This window comes from Pyxicephalus adspersus, chromosome Z (genome assembly GCF_032062135.1).
Source record: "Pyxicephalus adspersus chromosome Z, UCB_Pads_2.0, whole genome shotgun sequence".
NCBI classification, from domain to species: Eukaryota; Metazoa; Chordata; class Amphibia; order Anura; family Pyxicephalidae; genus Pyxicephalus; species Pyxicephalus adspersus.
The window spans coordinates 36,830,328-36,844,674 of NC_092871.1; the positions used below are offsets into that span (position 1 = coordinate 36,830,328).

General features: G+C 45.6%; 1 pseudogene; it reads left to right on the forward strand.

The window, feature by feature from the left end:
• The first annotated feature begins 673 nt into the window (after positions 1-673).
• On the forward strand, positions 674-3,597 carry LOC140344393 (PC-esterase domain-containing protein 1A pseudogene; annotated as a pseudogene).
• Positions 3,598-14,347: the final 10,750 nt, after the last annotated feature.

The window sequence follows — 14,347 nt, forward strand, 5'->3', positions numbered from 1 at the left end:
CCGGTTAACAAGGCTGTCCATTCAGCATTTTAGAAAGTTACAGCTAGCAGATAGGAAAAGGCAGTCCCCTAACCAGCAATGTCTCCAATAGCTAAAGCTTCTACACTGTTCATATAGGTGATGGCCACAAACAATATTGCCGTCCTTGCTCCGTCTGAGGGCCCACTGCCTACTCCTCCCAGTACCCATCTCTAGATGCCAGATTACAATGTCTTCCACACTACTCAGGGCCTATCACCTACTCTTCCTGCTATTACTGCTGCTGCCTGCCCACTGTCCAGTACCCAGCTCTAGATGCCAGCCTAGACTCAAGCTCAACAGGATTTTCTTTCCCCGCTGATTCCGCCAAGCCCCGTTTCGTTTCATGTGCTTTCACTCGATAGCAGGTCCTAAGACGGAGTGTGGAAGCCATTAGTAACTGGCATCTAGAGCTGGGTGTAGTGCATCTTTAATGACACCCCGAAGTGTGTAATCTGATATTTGTGATTGAATGTAGAAGGCCACGTCTTCTGCTTCATCCTTCGGTACCACGCTTTATCGGACTGAATTTCTGTGTGTTATCCCGGAACTGGGACGTGGGACAGCAGTCCCTCTGTATATGTTGGGGGGATGAGATGGGAAACACGGGTATATTTATTGGGAACCAAGAGGTCCTGGGTGACCACATTAAGCCATGAAATTATTGAGCTCAGCAGACCTCCGGAGACTTCTCCACAACAAGTATGTGGCCGTCCTGGGAGACTCTGTTCAAAGATCCGTCAACAAGGATCTTGTGAAAATACTGCAGAATGATGACTTTCGGACTGAGAAGCAGCTGAAAGGGAAGGGTGACATGTCATTTGCAAACGGCACGTTGGGGGATCTCTGGGTGAAATGCACAATGCCATAATTTACCGTCAAGTGCGTCATTACAGAACTGACCACCAACTTAAGGTTTTATTTCCTGACCTGTGTTTCTTCAAAGTACATAGAGAGCGGGCTGGCCAATTTCCAACATGGACCTCAGCCTGACGTTGTCATCATTAACTCGTGTATATAGGATGTTATCAGGTATCATGAGCAATCACTGCAAATGTACAAAACCAACCTGGACCACCTGTTTATTCGGCTCACCAAGGTGCTGAGCCCCAAATGTCTGGTGATATGCAACATGTTCATGTCTGTTGGATTCAAAGCTGGTGAAGTGCTAGAGTACCCAATACCTAATGTGGGCTGGGACATCATCGAAGGGAATTTCTACAGCGCCACACTGGCAGATTTGCACCAATTGGATGTGATTGACTTGCACTTTCACTTACGCTTCAAGCTGCGCTCCAGGGTTACAGATGCCACCCACTCGAATCAGCTGGCTCATTGGAAGTATACTTGCATCCTGATGGCTCATATTGATTAAGCCTGGGGCGTGCAGCAGGAACAGCAGGAAGAGGAGGCGGTGGGCTCTGGGACGGAGTGTGGACAGCATTGGAAACTGGCATCTAGAGCTGGGTACTGGGCAGGCGGCAGCAGTAACAGCATGAGGAGGAGGCGGTGGACCCTGAGATGGAGCAAGGAGGGCATTAGAAGTTGAGGCCATCACTTATATGGCAGTGTCAAAGCTGTAGCTATTGGAGACATGAATGAATGAACGAGATTCCAATCTGTCCCCATCGAGATTGGAATCTCGTTCATTCATTCATGTCTCCAATAGCTACAGCCCAGTACCCAGCTCTGGATGCCAGTTACCAATGATGTCGGTCCCCATTCCGTCTCAGTGCCCACGGCCTCCTCCTCCTGCTGCTGCCACCTGTCACTTTTAACTTAAAACAGATCTGTATAGCTGGCTAAATTTTTGAACTGAAGTACCCCCCTCAGAGACCTCTTCCTGTACTCTCAAGCCTGTGTATGGCTTTTAACGGAGCGGTGAAACCTGGTGGCTAATTTTTGGACCAGAGGAACCCCCTCATGTCCCTCTCTGGCTGTACTCGGAGACCGTGTAAAATCCGGCATGTTTCCTTGTCCGCCCCATAAAATGGCCTTGCCAGCAACAGAAAAAAGAGTTCCTTATTTTTTTTTTACTTGTACAGTATTGTGCAGAGCTGGAGGAGTCTTGACATGTCTTTTTAAATGTATTTATAAGCTCTAGAAGCTCTCCACTGTCCTGAAAAACAACCCAAATTTTTCCCCCATTGACTTTAATAGAGTTCGAATTCGACGTTCGATCACCCGACTAATCATGCATTATTTTACCGAAAAGCGGTCGAATCGAATGGTGAGCTATTCGACCAACACTATTGCCTACTAGAATACTAGCACACATACCAGGCTTGCTTTTTTGTCTAAGTGCATATTTCAGAATGCAGGCAAACTCCAAATTCTTTAAAGAAAATATACTGCGCACAATTATTACCATACCATGTTCCTGCTCACCTGCTGCTGACCTGGTCTGTCTCATACTCATTGTAATTGTTCATGTAAACCAGAAGTTGGTTTGTTCCTTCTCACCTGGTGCTGACCTGGCTTATGCAATGCATATAATTTACCATGAGATTTTTGCAGTACAACAGTGGAGTTACACTAAACTACCAAATTTTAGTACTAAATATCCAGCCTGTTTAATATATTATTATCAAAATCTCATCTTTTATCTGGTTACAAAGAAAATTGTGTTGTTTTTAAGGTTTACATGATCATAATAAATAAAAGAAATATGTACCTAACCAGTATTCAATATTCAATTTTCGCTATAATAAAAGCTAATACTGTCAGTTTTTGCCTGGTGGATCAGCTTGAATATTGATAGTTAGCTGCAAATATTCCTGATTTTGGGTCATCTCAATAATTGATCCCCTTTTTCTTATTAAGTATTCGAGTGTTAAAGTAAAAAAGTTCCAAACAAAGCAAACCTATTTTAATTCTTTTGTATGAATATTGCATTCAAATCCCAGAGATTTTACTTAGTCCTAACCTTCTTGACCTTTGCATTCTCATGCTATTTCAGGCATTGTTCAGAGTGGCATTCGTTTTAGCCTTTTTTGGGGCTTTTAGGATTGGGGAGCTGGTCAGTCAGGCAAAAAAGAAGCCGGGAGGGATTCAGGTGAGTGATGTGGGGTGTGAGGGTGAGCAAATTAGGATTCATTTGGCCAGGTCAAAAACAGACTAGGGGGTAAGGGGGTGGATATTGTTTTAAAGAGTTTTGGTGGGGGTTTGGTGTGTCCGGTGGAGGCTGTGAGGGAATTTTTGGTGATTAGGCCTGGGGGGTGGGCCCTTGTTGGTCACAGCTGAGGGTTTGGCATTATCTAGATATCAGTTTGTGGCAGTTTTTAGAAGATGTTTATGGAAGGAGGGGGTGGAGGCAAAAACATTTTCCTTGCATTCTTTCAGAATAGGGGCAGCTACGGAAGCAGCTCGGTGGGGCCTTGGGGAGGAGGTTATTCAGCGCATTGGTCGCAGGGAATTTCATCGCTTTTGGTCATACGTGCGGCTACATATGCTGTGATGGGCCGTGGAGGGGGGTGGTTGGTTTTCAAAGGGGATGGCTGGTATCTTGTCAATAATTTTGTTATTCTTTTTTAGGTGGTCCCCAGTCTCTTGTTTGGATCATCGGGCACTCCTATGTGAGCCGGGGGGCGAGACAAGCAGCATTACGGCCGGATGGGCGGCAGCTGGGTTTCCCTCATGCCGAAGTTGTAATTCCGTGGATTGGAGTGCTTGGGATGTAATGGAGTAGGCTGCTGGCAGAGGTTCATCGGTATTTGCTGTGGATTAGGAGTCCAAATGTGTTGGTGTTGCACAAGGGGGGAATGATTTGGGGAAGAGGCCAGTTATGGAAATTATCCAGGGACATTAGGTGGGGCGTGCTTAGACTGCTTACTTTGTTGCCGGGTAACATAGTGGTCTGGTAGGATGTGGTGGCCAGGACACAATGGCGAGGCACTCGGTCAGTGGCCTGGGTGAATAAAGCTAGGGTTAAGCTTAACAAATCGGTGGGGGGCTTTGTGGAACGGAATGCGGGGGTGGTAGTCCGGCATAGGGAGTTGGAAGGGGATTTAGGGTTGTATTTGGAGGCTGACGAGGTGCACTTTGTCTGATGTGGGAATAGATCTGTGGTGTCTAGGTTTGGAGGAAGGAATTCAGAGAGCGGTTAGGGTGTGGTGGGGCGCACAAGGGCAAGGTGTCACTCTTGTGGCGTCGTGGCGGTGAGGTCCTCGAGGGAAGGTGTTGTATTGGGCTGTTTCAGTGGGGATGAGGATCTCATCTATGGTATGAGACCCTCGGTAAGGTTGATGTTGGGAGTGGTAAATTGTTTTTTGGTAGGGCTGCGAGTGCTGCTGGTATCATTCACAACCTTGAGGTGCGGCTTGGAGCATTACATATCACGTCGGTGCAGACCCATTAGGTGCCAAGGGTTACATTAGTGGGGCCTTCGAGAACCAGTAACCAGAGGGTGTGTTTAGGAAAGGATGTTTTATTAATGTATTGGTTAGTTATTTGTGATTATTTGTAAGCTGTTATTATTTGTTGATTATGTGTTTATATATTGTTATTTATGGTTAATTTTATGGTTATTTATTATAATAGTTAAAATATTTAATTAGGTTATTTGTTAATAAACAGCCCAAAGGGACCATTTAACCAAGTTTTTGTCTTAGTGTGTGTTTGGGGTATAGGGGGTGGGGTGGGGGGAGGAGGAGTGGGGCACGGCATGTGGGAACTCAGCCCTATCACAGTTATTTGATCTCCTTTCCAATCTCCCTGGACATACAGTTTAAAAAGTCAATTGTGATTGTTGTTAAGATGTTCCTTTCTCTGAAATGTTTGAAAGGCTAAAAACAACAAAATTGTCTTTTTTAAACTGAGTTGTTTGATGTGCATTGTTGTGCGCCAAACTTCAGGAGTGTGTAACTCATCGTTGTGCGCCAAGGCGGACCCGCTATGTGCGTGTGAACTGTTTTATAAGCTGAAAAATGCACCGCACTTTTGCACATTCCTCTTTCAGGTAGGTTTTTATTTTTTGTGTATATTGCTTGTTTTGCTTCATGTGCACTCATGCATGTATGTATGGACATGACTGCACATGAAGCAAAACATGTATGCATTTAGATGTATGTACATATACATAGAAAAGAGAAATTATAGGAAGAAATAGGCAAAGAGGGCTTTTTGGATCATGTTGCTTCACATGCTTCAAATTGAAAAGATTGCCTGTTTGTTTCTATGATTTCTGATGTCATGGGCTTGGCTACAAGCAACATTCATGGATGATATTGCTTCCGGTTAAAGAAGGAATCCACCTTATATGCTTCCACGACCAAGCTGAGGTGAGTAAGTCAATATGTATAGCCATTCAAACCTGCAGAAACCTGGAAAAGCAAGAAAATGTTTGGCACAAAGTGGATTTGGCCCTGGAAGTTTGATGTACTAGTACTATTTGTTTTGTGTAAACACCTCAATAATGCATACACTCCAGTATTTAATGACCATTAAGTTAGGCAACAACACATCATCAGTTCATTTCCAAGAGTGCCTGACCCTGCTTATGAGCTTGGCACTCAATGTGGTTTGATGTTGTGCTTGGCAATCAATGTGGTTTCATGTTGTGCTTGGCAGCCTGGACCTCCTTACCTCATCAGGTGTGTTAGAATGAGTATGCAACTCAGCTAGACAACTAATTGACAACCAGTTTGGACAGCAAGTGGAAGTGTGTTTGTATGCAATTGTGCTAATATCAGGCAGCACAGCACAATGACAACAAACCTATACCACTATCACAAATGAACAGAGGAGTTGTGTGGCGGCAAATCAACATGAGTGCAAATGTCAGACTATTAAATAAACAAAAACAAAAAAAGAAACAAAAAACCATGACAATGTATTCATGTTCGTATTATTAATATTTATTCATATTCATATTATTAATACATTCAAATACCATAATGTGACAATGGGATAAAGGCAAAGAGGGGGGTCAAGTAGCACTTGGGAGTGGAAACCATGCAGACATTTGTACTCGAAACTTATGGAAAAAAATGACAAAACTTTGCTGAAGAATTGCTAAACAACAGAAACTGGCATTACAAACCAGTCACAAAAACATTGCCGCAAAAGATGAAACTAACAATAATGAGGATTACAAAAAAATCACATCAATGCAAACCATCAAAGCAAACTTACTTAATGACCCCCCCCCCCGCGCTCACACACACACACACAAACCAGTCCAGTTAAAATAGTACTAATGAAAATGCATATGTATTTCTATACATTTAAATGTATTTTGACATATCCACACAAGTGAAGTCACTAAATGTTCCTTAATACATGTATTATACCATGTTTGCCTATAAACCTTTACTAAAATATTTGATTTCTCCAAAGTCAAACTAGAATAAAATTTTAATAAGGTCACAAATGTTTGTTCACATATTTTTTTACAGTCATACTATTGTGTGATGACATATTTGAAAGTGCTACTTAGTATATATCCAGCTTGATAGAAATTAGTTTGCAGTGTTGCAACCAAAAGAAAAAGTATCAAAACAAGTGCAACAAATGTAACTTTAAATGAAGGAAGTGTGTGAATGAGTAGAATGTAACATAAAAAAGTAGCACTGACACAAAAAACATCAAGCATTAAAGATTCAAACTGACCTGTAAAATGGAATGGAGATGCACGCAGAACAGGGAGCAGGTGTGCACTGATCAATTGCTATCACCTGACCATTGAGTTTAACATCTCCTCCTGAATCGCGCAGCAGAAAATTCATCTCCTTAATTGGCATATTTAAGATCCTTTCTCATTTTTGCAGGAAACCGGCAGGTAAGTTCACTAGAACTCGGGCCCTACTCATGTTAATAGACTTTGCTGACCGGCCCCTAAAAACGTGCGTCAAGTGTACGCGCATTTATTTGATAAATCAGGGCCGAAGTGTGGACAACATTAGTAACTGGCATCCAGATTTGGGTAATGGGCAGACAAAAGCAGTAACAGCAGGAGAAGGAGGCGGTGGGCTCTCGGTCGAAGTGTGGACGGCAATGGTAAAAGGCATCTGGAGCTGAGTACTGGGCAGGCAGCAGCAGTAACAACAGGAGAAGGAGGCAGTGGGCTCTAAGACCAATTGTGGATGGTATAAGTAAGTGGCATCTAGAGTTGGATACTGGGCAGGCAGCAGCAGTAACAACAGGAGAAGGAGGCAGTGGGCTCTAAGACCAATTGTGGATGGTATAAGTAAGTGGCATCTAGAGTTGGATACTGGGCAGGCAGCAGCAGTAACAGCATGAGGAGGAGGTGTAAGGCCCTTAGTCAGAGAGTGGACGACATTAGTAATTGGCATGTAGAGCTGGGTACGGGGCAGGCAGCAGCAGTTAAAGCATGAGTAGAAGGCGGTGGGCCCTGAGACAAAGTGTGGATGACATTAGTAACTGGCATCCAGATTTGGTTACTGGGCAGGCAGCAGCAGTAACAGCAGGAGGAGGAGGCGGTGGGCTCTCAGACGTAGTGTGGACGGCATTGGTAGCCGGCATCTAGATCTGGGTACTGGGCAGGCAGGAGCAGTAACAGCAGGAGGAGGAGGTGGACTCTAAGACCAAGTGTGGACGGCATTAGTATCTGGCATCTAGAGTTGAGTACTGGGCAGGCAGCAGCAGTAACAGCATAAGGAGGAGGCATTAGGCCTAGGCATTGGTAAACGGCATTTAGAGTTGGGTACTGGGCAGACAGCAGCAGTAACAGCAGGAGGAGGAGGAGCTGGGCTCTGACACCGAGTGTGGATGGCATTAGTATCTGGCATCCAGAGTTAGGTACTGGGCAGGCGGCAGCATCAGTTACAGCGTGGGGAGGAGGCGGTGGGCTCTGAGTCCAAGTGTGGACGGCATTAGTATCTTGCATCTAGAGTTGGATACTGGGCAGGCGGCAGCATCAGTAATAGCAGGAGGAGGAGGCGGTGGGCTCTGAGACCAAGTGTTGACGGCGTTAGTATCTGGCATCTAGAGTTGGATACTGGGCAGGCAGCAGCATCAGTAAAAGCAGGAGGAGGAGGCAGTGGGTTCTGAGACCAAGTGTTGACGGCGTTAGTATCTGGCATCTAGAGTTGGATACTGGGCAGGCGGCAGCATCAGTAATAGCAGGAGGAGGAGGCGGTGGGTTCTGAGACCAAGTGTGGACAGCATTGGTATCTGGCATCTAGAGTTGGGTACTGGGCAGGCAGCAGCATCAGATACAGCAGAAGGAGGAGGAGGTGGGCTCTATGACCAAGTGTGAACAGCATTAGTATTTGGCATCTTGAGTTGGGTACGGGGCAGGAGGCAGCATCAGTTGTAGCTGGGGGGGGGAGGCAGTGGGCTCTGAGACAGAGCGTGGACTGCATTAGTATCTTGAATCTAAAGTTGGGTCCTGGGCAGGCAGCATTAGTTACAGGAGGAGGTGTAAGGCCCTGAGATGGAGTGTGGACGACATTAGTAATTGGCATCTAGAGTTTGGTACAGGGCAGCAGTTACAGCATGAGTAGAAGGCGGTGGGCCCTGAGACGAAGTGTGGATGACATTATTAACTGGCATCCAGATTTGGGTAATGGGCAGCCAGCAGCAGTAACAGCAGGAAGAGGAGGCGGTGGGCTCTCAGATGAAGTGTGGACGGCATTGGTAACCGGCATCTAAAGTTGGGTACTAGGCAGGCAGCAGCAGTAACAACATGAGGAGGAGGCGTTAGGCCCTCAGACGGAGTGTGGATGACATTAGTAATTGACATCTTGAGTTGGGTATTGGGCAGCCAGCAGTAAAAACAGCATTAGTAGAAGGGGGTGGGCTCTCAGACAAAATGTGGACTGCATTGGTAACTGACATCTAGAGCTGGGTACTGTGCAGGCATCAGGAGAAGGAGGAGGCGCTGGGCTCTGACACCAAGTGTGGACGGCATTAGTATCTGGTATCTAGAGTTGGGTACTGGGCAGGCAGCAGAATCAGTTACAGCGTGAGAGGAGGCTGTGGGCTCTGAGTCCAAGTGTGTACGGCATTAGTATCTTCCATCTAGAGTTGGATACTGGACAGGCGGCAGCATCAGTAATAGCAGGAGAAGGAGGCGGTGGGCTCTGAGACCAAGTGTGGACGGCATTGATATCTGGCATCTAGAGTTGGGTACTGGGCAGCCAGCAGGTTGCAGCATCAGTAGCAGGAGCAGGAGGAGGCGGTGGGCTCTTAGACAGAGCATGGATGGCATTAGTATCTTGCATCTAGAGTTGGGTACTGGGCAGGCGGCAGCATCAGATACAGCAGAAGGAGGAGGTGGTGGGCTCTTTGACCAAGTGTGAACGGCATTAGTATTTGGCATCTAGAGTTGGGTACTGGGCAGGCAGCAGCATCATTTAGAGCAGGAGGAGGAGGCAGTGGGCTCTGAGACCAAGTGTGAACAGCATTAGTATCTGGCATCTAGAGTTGGGTACTGGGCAGCCAGCAGCAGTAACAGCAGGAGGAGGAGGCGCTGTGCCCTGTGACAAGGACCGGATTAGAGGTTGAGGCCATCACCTCTATGGACAGTGTAGAAGCTGTAGCTATTGGAGACGTGAATGGATGAACTAAATTCACACTGTCCATACCTACTATCTAGTGAAATGACATAAAAAGGGAACAAGCTTGGTGGAATCAGCCTGAAAACACATACATTTTTTTATCATTTGTGGATTTCTAGCAAGTGCTATCACGGTTAAATATCTGTAATTGTTTCAGATAAGTTCATACATTTTTATGGGTTTTAGGATAGATAACACGTGCTATCAGAAAAAATATCTGTATTTTTTGGAGAGAAATGTATAATTTTTTCATTGCCTTTTGAATAGATACCAAGTATCTTAAAAAAATGTCTATATTTTTACATAAAAAATACAGATATTTCATTCTGATAGCACTTAGTATCTTTCCAAAAACCAATAAAATTTTCTGTATTTCTGTAAAAAAAAAAAATACAGATTTTACATTCTGATCCCACTTGCTATCTATCAAAATAGCCATAAAAATTTCTGTATTTCTCTTCAAAAAATACTGATATTTTTTAATTATGATACCTCTGGTAATCTATAAAAAAAAAAAAAAAAAAAGAAAAATGTTGGTATTTCTGTCAAAAAATACAGATATTTCATTCTGATCCCAACTTGCTATTTATCAAAAAATGTATTTACCATACAAATGTATGTATTGCACTCCAAAAAATACAGATATTTAATTGTGATACCTCTTGCAGTCTATCACAAAACCATAAAAAATTCTGTATTTATCTAATAAAATACAGATATTTCATTCTGATACCACTTGTTATCTATCCAAAAGGACAGAAAATTTTCTGTATTTCTGTACAAAAAATACAAATAGTTAATTATGAATCACAGCTCCGTTACAAGTGATATAGGCCTCAAAGTAGATAGAGGCCGAGAGCCCTGAGGGAGGTGCTCCGTAAAAAGAATTAGCCAGTTACACAGCTACAATGCAAGTTATAGGCCTCAGAAACAGAGGAGAGGTAGAGGGCCATGAGTAGAAGGAGATCCAGAAGGCTGTGAAATGCTCTTCCCACTATGGTGTGAGCAGGCCGTGCAGCAGTTGATGACTAATCAGTTCACTCTGCAGAGGGGGTGTTGAAGTCATTGCCAATCCAAGCCTTATTCATTTTAATAAAAGTGATTCAGTCGACAATTTCTGCGGAGAGCTGAACCCGCTTGTCAATCACTATGTCCCCAGCTACACTGAACGTTCTTTCAGATAACAGACTTGCGGCTGGGCAGGCAAGAATCTGAATGGCATGTTCTGCCAGCTCCAGCCACTGCTTATGCTTGGATACCCAGTAGCCCAGTGTGTCCTGGCTTTGCAGGTTGTAGATGTCCCATGTAGAGCTCAGGTATTCCTGCACCATGACTGAATAGCGCTGAGTAGCGCTCCTCATCCTCTTCCACCTCCTCCTCTTCCTGGATTTGTGGTACACTATGCCTAGTAGGCACACATGTCTGAGATGATGCTTGAAATGTCATCTCTTGATGCAGTGTCCCCTCTGTGTCATGTTCAAGATCCACCATCATCTGTTCCAGCAGGCATATGATGGGGATGGTGTCACTGACACAGGCCTGATACCTGCTGTTCATCCTGGTGGCCTCTTCAAAAGATGACAATACAGTGCACAAGTCCTCAATTTGCAGCCACTCTGCAGGGCTGAAGAAAGGTAATGTAGGTATACGTCTGAAATGAACAGACTCTTCCACGTAATCCACCACTGCTTTCTGTTGTTCAGCCAGCCGCAGCAGCATGTTAAAGGTGGAATTCCAACGAGTGGCCACATCACAAATTAACCGGTGCACTGGCAGATTTAGATTTCGCTGTAAATCCACCAATCTGGCACTGGCTATGTACGACCGAATGACAACTGGAAATGACAACTGACAACTTTCTGGCCTTCAGCAACAGCGGCTGAAGGCCTGGGTAATTTCTTAGGAAGCACTGTACTATCAGGTTCATGATGTGAGCCAGGTATGGTACATGTATGAGTTTACCACAACGCAGGGCTGCCAGTAGAGTGGCCCCGTTGTCACACAAGGCCTTGCCTGCCTGGAGTCTGTTGGAAGTTAGCCATATGTCCTCCTGCTCCTGCAGGACATTTAGAGTGGCTGCGCCCACATGGCTTTGGGAACCCAGGCTTAGCGACCTCAGGACTGCGTGGCAATGTCTGAATTGTGCACCGAAAGAGCAAACTGCAGGTTGTTGCTGGGGGTGAACAGATGCTGCCGAATCGAAGGTGCTGGGTCTCAATGGCAAAGAAGGAGGTGGAAGTAGAGATCGAGGAGGAGATTGGATGGCCATGTGCTCTGGGCGGAGGTAGGTATGAGGGCCTTGCTGCATCTGCATCTTCCCCTGCTGCCACCAAAGTTACCAAGTGAGCTGTATATGAAATATATCTTCCCACTCCATGCTTGCTCGATCAACTGTCGGTTGTCAGGTGCACCTTGCCAGAGTGCTGCAGGGCCATGGACACATTGCTCTGCACGTGTTCTTGCAAAGCAGGAACACATTTTTCTGCAAAATGCTGTCGCTTGGGCATAATGTACTGTGGGTTTTCACAGAGGAATGCGTAACGGAACGCACTGGATTCCACCAACTGGTAAGGGAGGAGCTCTAACGCAAGCAGCTGTGCAATTGCCGCATTGATTAGCTTTGTTTTGGGGTCATTTGGGCCATATTTCCTCTTGTGCTCCAGCATCTGGGGGATGGAAGGTTGGATGCTGGTAATGCTAACCACAGAAAGTTTGGATGATGGGGTAGGAGGTGTGGGGGATGGCAATGATGCCTGGTTTTGACTGCTAGCAATGGGAAAAACAGCAGCCGATCTGCGTTGGAGCTCCTGCTCACCGCTGGTAGGGCCTGAAAAAGGTAATGGTCGGCTACATGCCCCTCACAAATTGCTGGCAGCACCACAGGTAACTTTGGTGGCAGAAGGAGGAAAGGCAGCGGAGGAAGATCTAGCAGCTGCAGCTTGCTTCTTGGACGGAGTTGGTCACAGAGAGCTCTGTGCTTTGACCAAGTGTTCCCGCCAGGTTAGCGGGTGGTGGCTTTTTAAATGTGTCCTCATGCAACTTGTTCCAAGTTTGTTTGGGTTTTTGCCTTGTTTTAAGTGTTGCGCACACAGTTTGCAGATGAGCATAGTGTTGTCATAACCATGGACATTAAAAAATGCCCTTACGGGTGAACATCTAACTGGGCCGAAAGGTGCTCTGGAGCTAGTGCTCGTGGTGGCGGTCCACAGTTGTTGAGGCATAGCTGTTGTGACAGTTTCTGATGATGGATATCTATGACTTGCCTCACTGGTACGTGAAGACTGCAGAGTGTGGGCAGCTTTTTCCCTCTTCCTCCCTCTCCCTCTTTGAGGGTGCTCTGCAACCTCCTCCTCCTATTTTTCCTCCTCCTCCTCTTCTTTCTGCCTATGATGATCTCCTTGTTCGCACCATGTCAGATCAAGGACATCATCATCATCATCAAAAGAGACAGTTTCCCTATATGTGCCTAAAGGAAGCAGCCGCCTTTTGGAGCCAGTTTGAATTGGCTCGTCTGGCTCAGAGTGTTCAGGTGAAAAGTAAGTGGGGGAAAAGCCTGTGAACTGACTCTCTTCGTCAGCTGACTGAAACAACTGAGCATCGTGAAGGAATGCTTGTAGCGACGCCTCTCCAACCCCTCGGTGGGACTCCTCTACATACTGCCGTACAGGTGACTTTCCAGCCCATGATGAAGAACTAGGAGGAAAAGGTGTATCATGGACTGTTTGGGACACCTGTGAGGCCTGTGTCTGGGACTGGAATGAAGGGGGGTACAATCACTTCACCCAGGCTGCGTCATGTACTCTACTACCTCTTGTTCATGGTGTGGTAATAATGGACGCTCACCTTTAACAGTAGCGCTTTTTGTTCTCAGGTCTGAAGCTAAAAACAAACTCATACTGCTTTGCTTGCCACCCCTGCCAAAGCTGCCCCTTCCTCTTTGGCCAGTCATTGTACAAATTTTTTGTGTGGCTTGACACCCTGCAAAATACTTTATGGCTAATATGCTTCACAAAGTGTAAACTTGTACAGAAAGTGGATTTTTTTATTGGGGGGATTGACACCAAAAATGCAAGTGCACTGTGTGTGTTGTATGCAGCACTTTCCTTCAGTGGTGACGCTTGTAATATGCAGCACAGTATACAAACTATATAATGCAGAATACACTGCGTCTGTGTGACTGTCTCTCAGTACAAATGTGAAACTGTGCACGCAGTATCTGCCTCTGACTGCGTGTCTATCTATCTATCTATCTATATACAGTAGATTTCAGGACTGCACCAATACAGTAAAATCCAACAATCTATATGACTAATAGTGTGAGTGTGACACAGTCTAACTAAGTAAAGCACTGTTTTTTACTTTGACAAAGCAAGCCAAGCAGCACAGAAAGGTTTTGATGCTAGCAAATCTCTGTCAGGAGTGGTAAATGCAGGCACGCCTTGGCCTTATATAGGCCAATGACTGCCTGTGTGGCATGCAGTGACAGACAGTCACTGATCACACGTCACAGTGATCAGGGGAGCAGAGTTGTCAGCATAGTAAAGCTCCACTGATTGCTCTGCTCCCTGATTGGCTGAGGAAAGGGAAATCCCGATGATGCTTGAGCAGTCATCAGGATTTCCTATTTCTCAGCCAATCACAGAGCACTAGGGATGAATGGGCACAAGTCTCCCACTTCATCTCTAGTGCTGAATAGCTGAGAAATGTAAAACCTCAGCCAGAGCACTAGGGGTGAATGGAGAGGCTTGTCCTCATTTAACCCCTAGTGCCCTGCAATCCCTCACTGTCAGGAGGATTTCCAGGGCTCT